Source organism: Propithecus coquereli, unplaced genomic scaffold, assembly GCF_000956105.1.
Source record: "Propithecus coquereli isolate 6110/MARCELLA unplaced genomic scaffold, Pcoq_1.0 Scaffold41, whole genome shotgun sequence".
Lineage (NCBI taxonomy): Eukaryota > Metazoa > Chordata > Mammalia > Primates > Indriidae > Propithecus > Propithecus coquereli.
Window position 1 is genome coordinate 5581413 of NW_012149841.1, and position 15702 is coordinate 5597114.

The 15702-nt window shown below is 40.9% G+C and overlaps 1 protein-coding gene across 2 annotated transcripts in view; it reads right to left on the reverse strand.

Moving 5' to 3' along the window:
- Positions 1-15702, reverse strand: part of KCNS3 (potassium voltage-gated channel, modifier subfamily S, member 3) — a 38829-nt gene that overhangs the window by 8365 nt on the left and 14762 nt on the right. For both annotated transcript variants that reach the window (XM_012653081.1, XM_012653080.1), the window contains exon 2: positions 6059-6245. The gene's annotated coding sequence lies outside the window, so the exon portion shown is untranslated. The remainder of the gene's footprint in view (positions 1-6058; positions 6246-15702) is intronic.

Consider the following 15702-nt stretch of genomic DNA (forward strand, 5'->3'; position numbering starts at 1 on the left):
AAAAAAAATAAAATAAAAATACTTTGAGATGAACAAAAATGAAAGCTCAACATAAGAAACTTACAGGGTGCAGCTAAAGCAGTGCTTATGGGAACTTTTATAGCTGTACACATCTACATTACAAGATGGATAACCTTCTACTTTAAGAAACTAAAAAGGGAAGAAACTGAATCTGAAGTAAGCTAAAAAAAAGAAATAATACTTTGAGATGAACAAAAATGAAAGCTCAACATAAGAAACTTACAGGGTGCAGCTAAAGCAGTGCTTATTGGAACTTTTATAGCTGTACACATCTATATTACAAGATGGATAACCTTCTACTTTAAGAAACTAAAAAGGGAAGAAACTGAATCTGAAGTAAGCTAAAAAAAGAAATAATAAAGATTAATGTAGAAATAAATAACTTGGAGAATAGGAATAAAAATAGAGAAAATCAGAAAGTCACTGGTTATTCTAAAAGTTCAAAAAAATTGACAGATCTTTAGCTAGACTAACCTAGAAAAAATGTGAAAAGACTCAAATTAGTAAAATCAACCATGAAAGAGAACACATGACTATTAACCTTACAAAAATGAAAAGAGTTACAAGGAAATACTGTGAGCAATTATGTGTCCACAAATTAGATAACCTAGCAGACAAATTGTTAGAAAGATACAGCCTACAGAAACTGATTCAAGAAGAAAAAGAAAATCTGAATAAACTTATAACAAAGATATTGAATTTGCAATTTTAAAAATTCCATATGGAAAGCTCAGGTACAGATAGCTTCACTGATAAACTCTATACATTTAAAGAATTAACACCAATCCTTCATAAACTCTTCCAAAAGACAGAAGACGAAGGCATACTTCCCAACTCATTCTATGAAGCCAGTATTACCCTGATACCAAAACTAGAAAAATATATCACAAGAAAACTACAGACCAATATCCCCTATGAATATTGGGATAGTATGAATCTATATGAATATAGATGCATAAATCCTCAACAAAACATTAGCAAACAAAATCCAGCAATATATAAGAAGGATGATATATTAACACCATAACTAGTGGGATTTACCTCAGTAATGTAAGGTTGAATTAACATATGTAAATCAATCAAGGTAATAAAAATACTAACAGAATTTTTAAAATTACATTAGGGACATGCAAATCAAAATCACAGTGTGATACAACTTCACACTACTATGATGGCTACAGTCAAAAAGTAATAATAATACAAGTGTTGTATCATAATACGACAAGTATTGGCAAGGATGTGGAGAAATTGGAACCCTTGTGTGTCACTGGTGGTAATATAAAATGGTGCAGCCATTTTGGAAAGCAGTGTAGACCCATTCCTCAAAAAGTTAAACACGGAGTTACCATATGACCCAGCAATTCCACTCCCAGGTAGAATCTCAAGAGAACCAAAAACATATATTCAAACAAAAATGTGTACTTAATGTTCATGGCAGCATTATTCATAATAGCCAAAAAGGGGAGATAACCCAAATGTCCATCAATTGATGAATGGATAAACGCAATGTGGTATATCCATCCAACAGATTATTTGGCCATAAAAAGAAATGAAGAACTGATACATGCTACCACATGCATAATTTGGAAACATTATGCTAATGAAAGAAGCCAGACCAGAAAGGCTGTATATTCTATTATTCCATTTATATGAAATATCTAGAAGAGTCAAACCCAGAAAGTAGATTAGTGGATTAGTGCCCCTAGGAGCTAGGGGCAGGAGATATGGGGACTACTAATGTGTATGGGTTTCTTTTGGGGGTGATAAAAATGTTCTGGAATTAGATGATTGTATGGTTTTATGAATATACTAAGAGCCACAGAATTAGGCACTTTTAAAAGGCAGATTTTATTGCATGTGAAGTATATCTTGATAACACTGTCATTTAAAAAAGGATTCCAGCTAATGAATAACGAAGGAATGAAAATTAAAATCTCACATTTTGCAACTCATAATAAAATAACGGATCTAGGCAATGATCATGAATGGCTGCTAAAACCCAGATAAAAAGTTAACAAGGAGCTTCAAAATAGGGAGATCAGAGTTACAATATCCGAACCTACTGATCAAGCCTAATATAATCAAATAGATTTTACTGAAATAAAGATTTCAGAGGAACATATTCAATGACACCACAGGGATGCAATCAGCAAAATCCAGACTATGAAAAAACATACAGGACAAATAACAGATCAAATCAGAAACACATCAAGTGGATCGAAAGTATGGCCTTTGTATTGATCCTGATTCTAACAAGCCAAATGCTGTCTATATGTGTGTGTGTGTGTGTGTGTGTGTGTGTGTGTGTGTGTGTGAGTCTGTCAAAATCAGAGAAATGTGAATACCAACTAGACATTTGATAATATAAAAGAATTATTGTTAATTTTTCAGGTCCGAAGGGTATTGTACTTAAATTCTTAAAAAAGAATCCTTATCTTTTGGAAAGACATAGTAAAATATTTATACATACAATTATACAATGTACAGGATTTATTTCATAATAATACATGGGGAAGGCCATCATACAAGATGGCCATGGGTAATAATTAATAATTGCTGCAGTGGGTGATGGCTAGGTACCCAGGAGTTTAATGTATTATTCTATTTTTGTACTTGTTAAGATTCTCTATTAAAAGTGTTTTAAGAAAAATGTACTAAGCACCTTTATTTAGGCCATGCAGTGTGGCAAGTGCTTTCATATACACAATTGTTTGCCCTTTTATTTCCAGCAAGTGGTGCAGTACACGGACACTAGCAGGCAATGAGTAGGAATAAATGAATGAACAGCCAGTGGGACTCAGCAAGTAGCAGTTGCTAGCAACTAGCAGGCAATGAGTAAGAATAAATGAATGAATGAATCATTTCCTTTAATTCTTCAACAACCCTAAGCAGTAGATCTTAGACTCCGTATTGCAAACGGGGAAACCTAAGGCTCAGAGTTTGGCCAACATGACCCAGCTGCTAGGGCAAACTCTTTCTACTATGCCTCAAATATGAGCATTTAAATCTTTTAAAAAGTGGGAGGAAGTAGAGACTGGCTAATATTCAAATTTGCATATTTTTCTCAACCATTCTCATTGAAGAATGCTATAGACTTCTGTAGGGGCATTGACATTATTAGCATGTTGTGGACACAGGGTCTCTCAAATCAGGCTTGTCTGTGGATACAAAGCATTCAGCTGCAAAAGAGAAGAACCAGCTGCTATTTTCATTCTCTTGCTCAAGAAGAACTTAGGCTCACTGTATCGATTCACCTACTTACTATCAACCCAAATCACTCATGGTGAGAACACCATACAGAGTATTTGGGCTTCTTGCGTCTCTTGGTGTTTATAAAATTGAAAAGAAAGAAAAAGATGTCAAAAATCCAAAATACTCACTGGCAGATTAAAAGGAAAACTACATTGACTCACTTCTCTACAACTGGCACCCTGTAAAGCCTTTTCAAAGCCGCTTATTCGCCTCCTTTTAGTCCACTTCCTGCTCTCTTTGCTTCATGCTCTCAACTCATTTAAAAAAAATACTCTCAAAACTGTGTCTTTTCAAGGCTGACACACATATGTACACACATGTACATGGCCATCTTTGACAATGCACTTGCTTTGCTCAGAAAAGAAAGTATAATAATACAAGCCAGTTCCTCTTATTGGACAGAACCACTTTTTAAAATCAGTTCCATAAAAGTAAATAAAAACCTAGATTCATTTTTCCTGCCCACTTGTCCAAAAATCTACATTAGTCCTTTCATCGAAGAAAAAAATAGGACATTTTCAGAATTCCTGTTGCCATCTTTATGGAACATTCTTCTAAGGGCTTTATTTTATTCTATTAAATGTAAAAGAAAAATTATTTAGGTTTTTGATAGAGTAGGTCATGCTAAATTCAATTTCTGGCCATGCCATGTGAGGATATACAAAATAAAATTAAGCAAATGTAAACAAAATTAAAAAGCTAAACTCAATCTCAATCCACACCCATGTCTCCTCCTCAGCATCCTTCCACCAGGCGCCTCCCCAGGGGATGATCTTCTCATACTGCACTGTCTGGGCATGAGAGGCTCCTACGTGGGGCCATTCCCTCCAGTAGCCTTCGAAGTGGTGTAGCCCAGGCCACTGAGGAAGCCTTGATGTACAAGGTGAGTCCCACTGGCCAAACAGGCAAGAAAACTCCCTCCCGGGTCTGTGTTCTGACAGAAAGGGCCACGCTGACAACGCAGCAATGGCACAGGTCCTACCAGTCTCCAGGGTCCCAGGTCACCCTATTTCAGAGCATTCATAACCTGAACCCGACTTGTAAAGGTTGAACTAAACAAAATGAACCCACTGTGTCCCCTGATTCATACTGAACTCTCAGAGGCAACTAGCAAGAGCAAAAGGCTAGGACTCAGAAAACTTGTGCTCAAGCTGCCTCTTCCCAGCCACATGACCTTGGCTAGGTAGATTCTTGATCCACGAAAGGAGATGATAAACCCACCTTGAAGATAAAATATTAAATACCAAATGCAAAAGTCTTTTGAAACATAAAAAACAAGACTCACGTAAAACTTCATTCTGAAGAGTGACATAATAGTATTTCTCCCTAGCCCCTTCCTGGCCCTATTCCCTTCCCTCCTCTCTTGCTCCCTCCAACTGGTGCAATCCTGTTAAACTTGTACTCATGCCCTCTGGATCTCTATATAGTGTAACTGCTCCTTTTTGGAAGCTCCAGGGATCTCTGTAATTCACACAGCTCATCTCCAAGCAGAGTCCTGCTCCAAAGGCTGAGTGATTTAGTGAGCCAAACAGCCAGAAAGCTGTCCTCTTTGTAAAAAGCAAAGAATCACAGATGATAGCTTTTCAAACAGAAACAGGAAAAATGTGGACTTTGCCACAAGAGGGGCCCCTAACCCTGCTGTAGTTGCTCCATCACATCTCCAGCTGAGCCGGGCTGCATGGAGACACATACAGATGTCTGTACCGGGAAAGCTCTGGTGTCTGGGGAGGGAGTTTTGGATAACTTGAATGCATCGAGGCCAACAGTTCTCTCTTCTCTGCCTCCCTCGCTCTACTCTCCTTCTCCCACAGCCTGTTGTGTACACCTTTATTTTAGCACACATCACAGGGTATTAGAATAGTCTCTACAAATCTCCATACTCACCACAAGTCTGATGGCTGCTTACTCTAGACTCCAAGCTCCTCCATGGAAGAGTTCATGCACTGTCCTCACTGCAGCTATAGCCCCTTATGCTAACTGCTGCCCATCGTCTAATAAAAGATATTTGCTTTTATGTGCAGGAATTAACAAAAGCTACCACTGCTTTTATCAAAGAGCTAGAAGAATGATCTAGATCAAACATGGCAAAATTAAATACCTCCAGTGGCCAACCAAATCAAACAAATGAAGTGGGCTGGTCAAGGACTGTGGTGAACTACCCACTCTTGTCTAAGAGGCAGAGGCTACTCAGCACCGGAGTCCTTTTTGGGGTCAGAGAACCAGTATAGACATATCTATCATTCAGTGTTCCAGGAGAACCTGGAAACCCTGATTATTATGCAAGATATCTTGAGTTTAGTTAGAATAGATCTAGCACATTTTAAATACTATGTGGTTCAAACACAGATGTGTTTCTGGGCCAGGTACTTCTGATAAGCTACCTGGTCTGTGACCTGAGCCAGACTGACCAATTCCTGCTCCATGACACCCATTTTAAGCCAGACTGGCTCATATGAACACGAAAGGAATCTAATCACTATCATAGTAGTGTCACTCTCTCAAATCTGAATCACAAATGTCAAAAAAGGGAGAAGAAGGGAATGTGGACTACAGAGTTTTCTAGAGTGGCCTGTGATGTCCCTCAGCACAATGTCAATCTAATCCTTCTCACCTGATGCTTGCCCCTTTAATCGTCTATCCCAACTGCCCAGTGGATATGACAACCAGACGAGTCTCCCTGGTGTCTGCCCTTCACCTTTGTCACTATACCATAAGATTCATACTCCTCTTCCTTGGATAAATAATATGTACCAGAGAAAATAAAAAAGAGAAAGGTGACTCTTACCCTTGAGGTGGTGATGACACACGCTCTGCCTTCATCCTGCCCAGTGGGACGTCCATCATGATCCAAGAAGCTCCACCCTTCTCCCCTCAGTGGACCGTGTGGTGCACATAGGCATTTAGTGGCCAAAAAGGAGAATCCTGTTCTCTGGTTGTACAGGCCAAAGCAATTGCTGGAAAATCACTCTCACCTGCAGAAAAAACCATTAGCCAAGTTGTAACTCCAAGGAGGAAATACACCCAAGACATTCTACCTCAGACTCTGTGGTCTGGGTACTTTATAGATTAGACCCAAATCTGAGAGCCCCATTGATTTCTCATGCAGGAGATGGTCTTTATCTCCCTGTGGAACCATCACTCCCATGGGACAGGTGGCTACACAGAGACGTGGATAGGTTTCAGGACTCTTGTAACTCAACTGCAGTGGAATGCTCGGGATTTCTCCACTGGCACCAGCCAGTGAGACATCCGAAGATAAAACCAGGCACTAGAATTAGACAGAGTCACTCACTCCCATGCAGTTTCTTGTAGGAGTGTTATTCTCCCAGCTAATTCATCAATGATATACTTATAAGCTTCTAAATGAACAAATTTTAATCCATCTCAGAGAACAACTTCTGGGTGTTACTGCTCTAATAGAATTAACACTGCTGCTCTAATTTGAAATCAATAGATCTCAAAGGCTGGCCAAATTCAATTTTGCCGTATTTGCCCACTGTTATATTTCACACATCAGAAATGACTACAGGTGCTAACACAGAATCCTCTGGTTAATTTGTGTGTGGTTGGGGGGAAGGGTGTTTTATGTCTGTGTCAAAGCAAACAAAAAGACAAATTTCAGTTTCTCTCTCTGAATAAATTGAAGAAAGCAAAAAAAATGCCGATTCCCAGCCAGGTTAAGTCTCATCTCATGTTGAGGCATTCCCACTGATGCCTACTAGCATCGAAGCATCCATCCATTGATTTTCATGTTTTCCAATCAGCGCCAGGTGCAAAAGGAGGAGGAAAAAAAGAAGAAAAACATATTGATTCTGAGCAAAAGACATGAAAGAAGTGCCTCTGGCTATATCAGTCATTAAACAAACAGTCATTGTGGTTTAAGATCTGCTGGGAGTTATCTTAGGCATTGGGAAAACAAACCAGATGCAGTGCCTACCCCCAAACCCCCAGAGCTCACAGGCCCAAAACCAAATAAACAAGTCATAATGTCCTAACAACACTGAGGGGGCGGGGGCAGGGGGCGAAGCAGGAACACAGTTTCTGAGTTGGTCCCAGCAGGCAGAGCAATCCTTCAGCACATTCGGGCTTTGCAGGGTGGTAAATTCCCACCTATAGCAGAGATAGACGGTAATGAAGAATGATCTAGAAGTAAAATGCAGCTCCACCTAAACTGAACTTTTGAGATGAAACTCTTAGCAGAGGAGGTAAAGAAATCTCAACAGGAGTAAATAAAATCAATTCAGAAGCCAAAATCCCCTCTTCCTCCTCCTTCTCCTCCTCCTCCTCCTCCTCTTTCTCCTCCTCCTCCTCCTCTTTCTCCTGTTCCTCCTAATCCTTCTTCTCCTCCTTCTCCTCCTCCTCCTCCTCTTTCTCCTGCTCCTCCTAATCCTTCTTCTCCTCCTCCTCCTCCTTCTCCTCCTCCACAATCTTCCAGTAGCAAACCATTGGCTCAGCCTCAGATATTTGTGTTCCAGTGAAACACAGAAATGTTGCTGCACATTTTAAAAAGAATATAGCACACACATACGTCTTCCTTTCCCTAACAGATACCTTTCCAACTGTGGCACATTTTAAGGGAAGGTAAGATTAATCTGGCTGGGAGATAATTAACTGAAAACAGCTTTGATATCAGTATATTAATTACTGAAGAAAAAAATAACAAGTACTTAGGCTACACAGCACTACCAAGAAACCCCAAGCACTGCCTAGAAGTTCATTGCACTAGATCACCACAGAAAGGTCAGGGCTGGCTCAGGGACACACTGAGAGGTGAGCCAAGTGCATCCTTTATATACACACTGGTACCTGTTGGGCCTTTAGTCAATGTCTGAAGAATAAATGCCAGCCCAGGCTGTCCTTCTCTCTCTCCCTCCCTGCAAAACTCAGAATTCCTGTGCCTTGCCCCATTTTCCATCACCATGAATCCTATCCAAAAACTGGATTTTCAGAAAAGATGTAACACTAGTCAATGCCTCTTACTGTGAATTTATGTCAACTGACACCCTCTAAGAGCATGCGCATCCTAAGTATGACTTCTCAACATAAAATGATAACTAGCATTTTCAGCATCCCACAAGAAGCCAGGAAACTTCGTAGGAGTTTTGCATATATCTCCTCTCTCCTCAATCACTGTTAAGTGCTAAGTATTATTAGTCCCATTTTATAGGTAGGACATTGAGGCACAGAGAAGCTACTTGTCCAAAATCACAAACCTAAGGAGTACCAGAGCAGGATTCAAACTCAGGTAGGTCTGCCTGACTCCAATTAGTGTAGGAAAGCAAGAGCCCTCTTAGTTGTTGGGGAGGTCAAGGAAGGATCCAGGGAAATGGGCAGAACATGACCCAAACCAGCAGGCTTTGGGGAAGAAAAATGTGTACATCCAGCATATTCTCCCCTTCTGCTTAACTCCATCCAATGTTTCTGTTTCTCTGTGTTCCTACCATCCTGACCAGTGCTGGCCCGTTCAGACGAAAGGGGCATTGTTTGTGACTTAGCACTTAACAGGTTTCTGGTTTTGCTGAGTGATTCAGCAGGATCCTGGAAAAACACATCAAGTTCACTCAAGTATTGCTACCCTCTGCAGAATTCCTCTCTTCACAAGAGCTCTGCATCATCCTTGCACTCCCCTCTGCCCTGGCTATATTTCCTGGTGGGTTGACTACAGGCATTCAAAAACGTGTGAAATGACTGCCTCCATTACTGAGAGGGAAAAGGTGAAGATTAAGTGGCATACTGGACTCTTTCATCATCCAGAGACCTGACATCCGTTCTTGGAACAGAACCCAGGGACAGCACATAGTCCACAAGGGTGATGACAACTCCCTTCGTGAGGCCTTAGGACCCCACGTGGCCTTCTGGATCCTTGAGTGAGGCCTTTTGACTGAATCCAACTTTTACAGAACAAATCCTTTTATAATGAAGGGATTTATTCTGTGAAGTTTGGATTCTGTCCAGCGGCTGCACTTGGGGATCTGAAGGGCCACAAGTGGCCTCGAGGCTGCAGGTTCCCCACCCCTGCTTCTCCCAGGACTGGGAATCACAGGGGTAAGATCGCCCTCCAGAAACTATAAAATCAGTGCCTGATAGATCAAAGCAGACACTGCTAGTGACACTGGAGCATAGGTCTGTGTCCTCTGTACGTCCACACAGAGAATCCCGTGTGTCCCCATCACTGTCCTGCCCACAGTCTTCTGAAATGCTGTCACATCAGTGCTACCACTAGACAGAGAAAGCCTCCAGTTAGGGACAGTGTCCTAATATCACTCTTCATATTGATTATCCCTGTCACACAGTGGTGCTTGACAGATATTTTTGAAACAATTCCTCTCCCCTGAGCCAATAAGACTAAGGAGTAAATTAATGAAAAGGATCAATATGGATAATGAAAGGCAGTTTGTCAGTAGTGGAAACAGAGAAGAAAAGTGTGAAATATGGAAGCTGGTTCCCAAGACCCAAGCCAGCAGTGGCTAAAGGAGAAGGGTCTTATCCTGAAGATCCAGCACGTCCACCCTGATGGTGGGACATCTCAAGAATGGGGTTTTAAGTGTCAAGACCTCAGAGTTTCAGGTATCATTAAACGTCCAAAACACATCCCCTTTTTCTGACTCCAGGCTCCCCAAGGCACCTCTTGGTGATTTGGATCTCCATGCATCTTGCTGACAGGGAGCACATGAGCTCTGTAGTCAACACAAGTGTCCACTTTCTCCACTAATTCTGTTTATTAGTGGAACTTAGTAAGACAGGAAGAGGTTTATTTATGCAGTTTCCTGTGAGTTTCCATGCAAGTTAACCCCCTAGAGTTTGATCAGCTCTGGGACACCTGAGAATGAGTTTCTCAAGTTGCAAGGCTGAGAGAGAGCCAACCCCTCCCTACCTGTAATAAGGTTACCAGGGAAACAGCACCTTTGAACACCTTCCTGGTAGCCAGCCAGCTTTCCTGGAGATATCCTGGACCTTGGAAACTTCTACAGGAGGGTTTTTCAACTTCAGCTCTATTGACCTTGTGGGGCCAGGTAATTCTTGTGGGGACTGTTCTATGCACTGTAGGATGTTTGGCAGTCTCTCTAGCCTCCACCCAGGAGATGCCAGTAGCACAGCCCCGCCCAAGGTTATGACAACCAAAAATATCTCCAGATACTGCCAGATGTCCTTTGGGGAGAAAAATCATCCCTAGTTGAGAACCAATGTCTTACAGGTAGAGTAAAAGGACCTTAGACACCTGTTTGGAAGCTAAAAGCTCAGAAAGCTCGGAATGACAAATTGTACTAACACTTCATCTGCTGACAGTGACTTAGGATATTCCCCCAACATTTGTTCTTTTAGAATTCAGTCATGGCATTTCCATTGTCAGACAACCAAAACTCTTAAAATAAGGAAAGGTAAAAGCAAGTTTAACCTTTTGTTGAAACTCAAAAGCATGCTTCATACAGTTTGAGTCTAAAGGTTAGTGATTTTCTCTAAGACAGTCTGTCTTAAATTTTCTAACATTTTCAGTGCCAGAATGCTATACTGTGCCCATGCACTAACCTCGTTGCAAATGTACAACCTGCTACCACTTTCTGCAGGCAGCACTGCTCCTGCTAGATACACCCACTCCTGACCAAAGCTCCAATCTCGTGGACACTCACTGATGTCCCAGGAAAAAGGCACACACATGTCAGTTTCATAGCCTTGCCACTATTCGTCAATCACAGACCAATTTTCCATAAAATCGGAGAATAATGAAATTAAGTGAATAATAATTGAAGGTGAAATTCAATCATGCCTCTATCTTGCCCAACTAATGACAATTGTCACTCAGTGCTTTTTTTCTGAAATAAAATTAAAATATGACAATCAGACTGCCATAACTGCATTTAGTGTGCTAGAAAAATTTTACGATGTTTAAATCCTATAATCCAAAGCAATCAGAACCATACATCTTCTGGCAGATACAGATAGTAGATTACTAAGATTATCCCTGAACTACTCACTTTTCCTAAATTATCAAATTTCAAGAAGTACCTTAAGTTAATAGGACGAATCCTTGAATTAACATGATTTTTTTAATCTGTCCCAAAAAGAAATGAAAATTTCTCAGGATCTAATACATTCAGGGACTAACCAGTAGGTGCTTTTAAAGCAAAGCCTCTAAATTATTTTTGAAAGGTATAAATTATATTTCTCTTGGCCATTCAGAATGAGTAAATGCAATCCCATCTCCAGAAATCCCAAAGGCTTGATGCATGAGTAACCAAATGCCACCTTCCTCTCCTTGGGTTTTGTGTTTCTAGACAACCTCCCCTGGGGAACAGAGGGAAGGCAGCAGGAATGCAGCTGTGTCACCTTCTCAAAACAATCCACAGAAAGGAAAACAGAGACAGCCAGATCCAAAGCTGCCCTGGGGAAGGGTGTGCACCACAGAGGAGGAAACACCATCCCAGCCTGGTTATACCTGAGTGTTAACAGGGTTCTGTGGTCATTCTGAGTGGTCCATGCAACCGCCACCCGGAATGAACTGCCCTGGCCCCATCCACCTTGTCGTCATCTTCCTACAGCATGGTGGCTAAAGACAGAGGCTCAGGCTACCACCAGGCAACAGGCAGGCAAATCAGCCAACTGGGGACTTGAGACCCTGCACCAGCCTCATCTGTCTCCATGTTTTCAATGGCTGACATATCAATGACTGCACTAACACACTGACAGAAAGAGGAACTGAAAGCAAGCATCTTTGGAGGGCACAGGGAAAACTCTCACTGGACAATGGCAATAGCAGTGTAAACTGGGTAAAGGAAACCCTTCTGGAAGGACATTGCAGCAATGTGTATCACAAAGTCCCAGTTTCACATTTTGGAACGTATCCTGAGGAAATAAGTCAGACAAGTGTTCAACAATGCATGCACAAGGATGTTTACTGCATAATTAATTATTTGTAAGAGTAAAAAGTCAAAGATAACCTAAATGTCCATCAGCAGGAAAGTAAGTAAATAGATTGGGAGTAGCCATGCAGTGAATACTCTTTGGCATTAAAATTGCTGAAATAATCACAGCAACAGCTCCCATATACTGAGCCAGGCCCTGTGCTAAGTGTTTACATGTCTGAACCTATTTAATCCTCACAACACTTGTACAAGCAGTGTTTTGATTGCACTCATTTTACAGATGGGAAACTGAGAAATAGTCAAGTTAACTAACTCTCTGGAGTCAACAGCTATTAAGGGACAACTCCATGATTCGAACTCAAACAATAAAGCCACTCTCTTAACCATGATGCTCGACTGCCTTTAGAGCCATAGAAAACAGTCACAATATGTTAAGTAAAAAAATAAAATAATTATGATGCAATATATGGCATGAGTCCTTTAGAGTGAAAAAAAATCTTTAAGAATATACACCAAAATGTTACATGCATTCTTTCTGGATAATAGAATTTGCAGTGATTTTTGCTTTCTACTCTATACCGCTCAACACTGTGTGAATTTCTTTAAATGAGTAGGTATTATAAAATACTGATGAAAATCGTTACTTCTATTTGGAAAAATAAAAGCTCATAAGCAGCTTTAGTCACCATTTGGGCAGAGGAGAAGAGGGGGTGAGACAGAAGCTAAGTGAACTCACAGATATGCAGGAGAAAGAACCCCAGCAGAACGCTCGCTCCCGTGTCCTGGGCAGGAATCACGAGTGGCTGCTGTTGGCTCACGGCTGCTCTATGGCAGATGCTATCCTGGGAATGATGGAGGACAAAGGTAACATGGATCTTGCCCTCAGAGCTTATAGGAGCTTAGAAGAACATATAGGAGGGTAAATATTATTAATAACAAATACCTGCACTGCAAGGTGCAATGTCAGGTAACACGGGGAAAGGTACAGAGAAGGTTTCAAGAAAGTTCAGAGGAGGTAAAGAGTCCCTCGGGATAGGAAATTAGGGACAGCTCCATGAATAGGTAGCATCTAGCCTTGAGGTCAAATATGAACAAGTAAAGGAGACAGGTAAGGGTTTCCCCTCTTTCAAGGAAAGGAAAGAACACATAAGACACGGTGGCAAAAAAGCTTGTGGTACGGGCAGAGCAGAAAATAGTGGAGTTGGGCTATAGTAGGTAGTTCTACAAGCTGGAGATATTTATATAGATTATTTCTTTTTAGAATAGAAAGAACTCTCCATATCTTTGTGAACTAGGAATAACCAAGGTGGGTGCTGTCCCTGGGAGAGGAGAATGGATTGCCTGTGGCCATACAGAGAATCTGTGGATACAAGAGGATCACACTCCAGGCCCCCTGAACAACTTAACCACAGGGAACCAGTCAGAGAAATATAAAGGCCTCTTGGAGTTACTGCTGCCCTGGGACACCTAAAAAATTAGAAGCTGCCAGTGGGTACTCCAGGCCACTGGGAATTCCAGTGATCTGAAATGGTAAGCAGGGAATTCCACCAGTGCCGACTGAAATACAGACAAGAACAGAAACGCCGGCAACACTTCATTTGTTCATTCCGCTTCTCTTTTGGATTTCATTTAATCTTTCCTCTACCTAACAGTCAGAGTAGGGGTCTGTATTGAGAATTCAGGAGGTCCTTGAATTTAGATGGGGAAAAAAACCTTTATTTTCACTAATCTCTAACTGAAATTTAGCAATTCCTTCCATTAAAAATGCAGGCATTGGCCCAAGGCAGTGTGTATTAGCAGCACCTATGACTCCACACCAACAGAAAGGTGACTAATTTCATATCCTACCAGAATTGTTGCAGATATCTCCAAATATCATTTATGCTCATTATTACTTTGGAATCACAGTAGTTATAGACCTACTGCTAGATTTAATTAGTGTTTAATGAATTAATAAAGAAGCACATATATTGCTAAATCATAAATTAGTCTTATTATTTTGATAACTATATTTCAATACAATTGGATTCCTTTATACCTATAGCTTTCACTTTTTGCATTTAAAAGTGGTATTTTGAAAAGCAGTCCATTGGCTATCCCAGACTACCAAAGGGGTCCATGGCAAAAAGGTGGGGGGGTGTTGAGAATCTTTTAGCTAGCGATTCTATTGAAATGTAGGTCACACCGTGTCACTCCTATGTTCAACCCTCCAGTGGCTTCCATTTTACTCCAGCTTCCCACCACCCACCCTTCCCCTGCTTTACTTGTCCAGTCTCACCTCCTACTCCTCTCACCCTCTGTCACTCCCATCTGGCATATGGTCTCCCTGCTAATCCTTAATCATGCCAAGTGAGGCGCATCCTGCCTCAGGGCCTTTACACTGGCTGATCCCTCTGCCTGGAAAGCCCTGTCCCCAGGTGATTGCATGGCATGCCTCCTCGCCTCCTTCAGATGTCTACTCAAATGATCTCTTCTCAATGAGACCATCTTTGGTTACTCTATCTAAATTGTCTACACCCTCCCAACAATTTCCTATCCCCTTCCTTGTTTTATTTTTAATCCTTAAATTTATCACTCCCTAAAATATATTTAAACATATATAGACATATGCGTATATTTCTTTATTTACTGTTTGCTTCCCTGCTCCAATATGAGCTCCATGAGTGCAGGGATTTTTGTCTGTTTGATACACCCCTGTATTCCCAGTGCCTAGAGCCTCAGGTGACACATAATAGGTTCTTAAAAATTATTTGTTGGAATAATTAACAAATTAATGAGTTGGTTGACAAATGCAACATAGCTTAGCTGCTGGCTGCTTCTATTCCATGTCAAATTATAGTCTGTCTTGCCCATTGCATTAACTGGGAGAAAACAAAAAGCACAACAAATGTACTTCTGAAATTGTGCTCACCACGGAAGAAAAGTAGTTAATTTATCAGCCACTGAGAATGGGGAGGATACATTTTTTCCTTAATTAGGACAATTTTTATCAAAGACAAGATAGATAAGTTCTAACATATGCTCATGTACAACTTACTGATTGGCTCAAATTTTATCATAAAACAAATACAAAAAAGTAAATGGAAAAATTGGGCTATGGCATAAAACCAATAAAGGTACACTATCCCAGATTGCAATAGAAGTGATGCTGGTTGATAAGATCATCACACAGAATCTACCTGGCAAACACTGAAAGGAACGGACACACTCACGAGTAAGTGCAGGTAACAAATCACCACACGGACTCTGCTCCACTTAAACTGCAGCTGTTAAAATGTAAAACTGTCTATTTTAAGGCGCTGCTGCTTACATATTAAACTAGCAAAAATGCATTTAACACTGGTAAGGTTTAAAGCTGGCAGGGCTGTCTTTGCACAGACATATAAAAAGCACCTCGTCCCATTCTATAACCCAAAGGGCTTTGTTTTAATAAGAATGACCACTTCTTTTAGGATGATCTGCCAATCAAAGCTAAGAGTGGACTTCTTGTAGTTCTTATAAAATGTAGGTGAAGGACAAATAATCATTTATCAGGCCGGGCGCGGTGGCTCACGCCTGTAATCCTAGC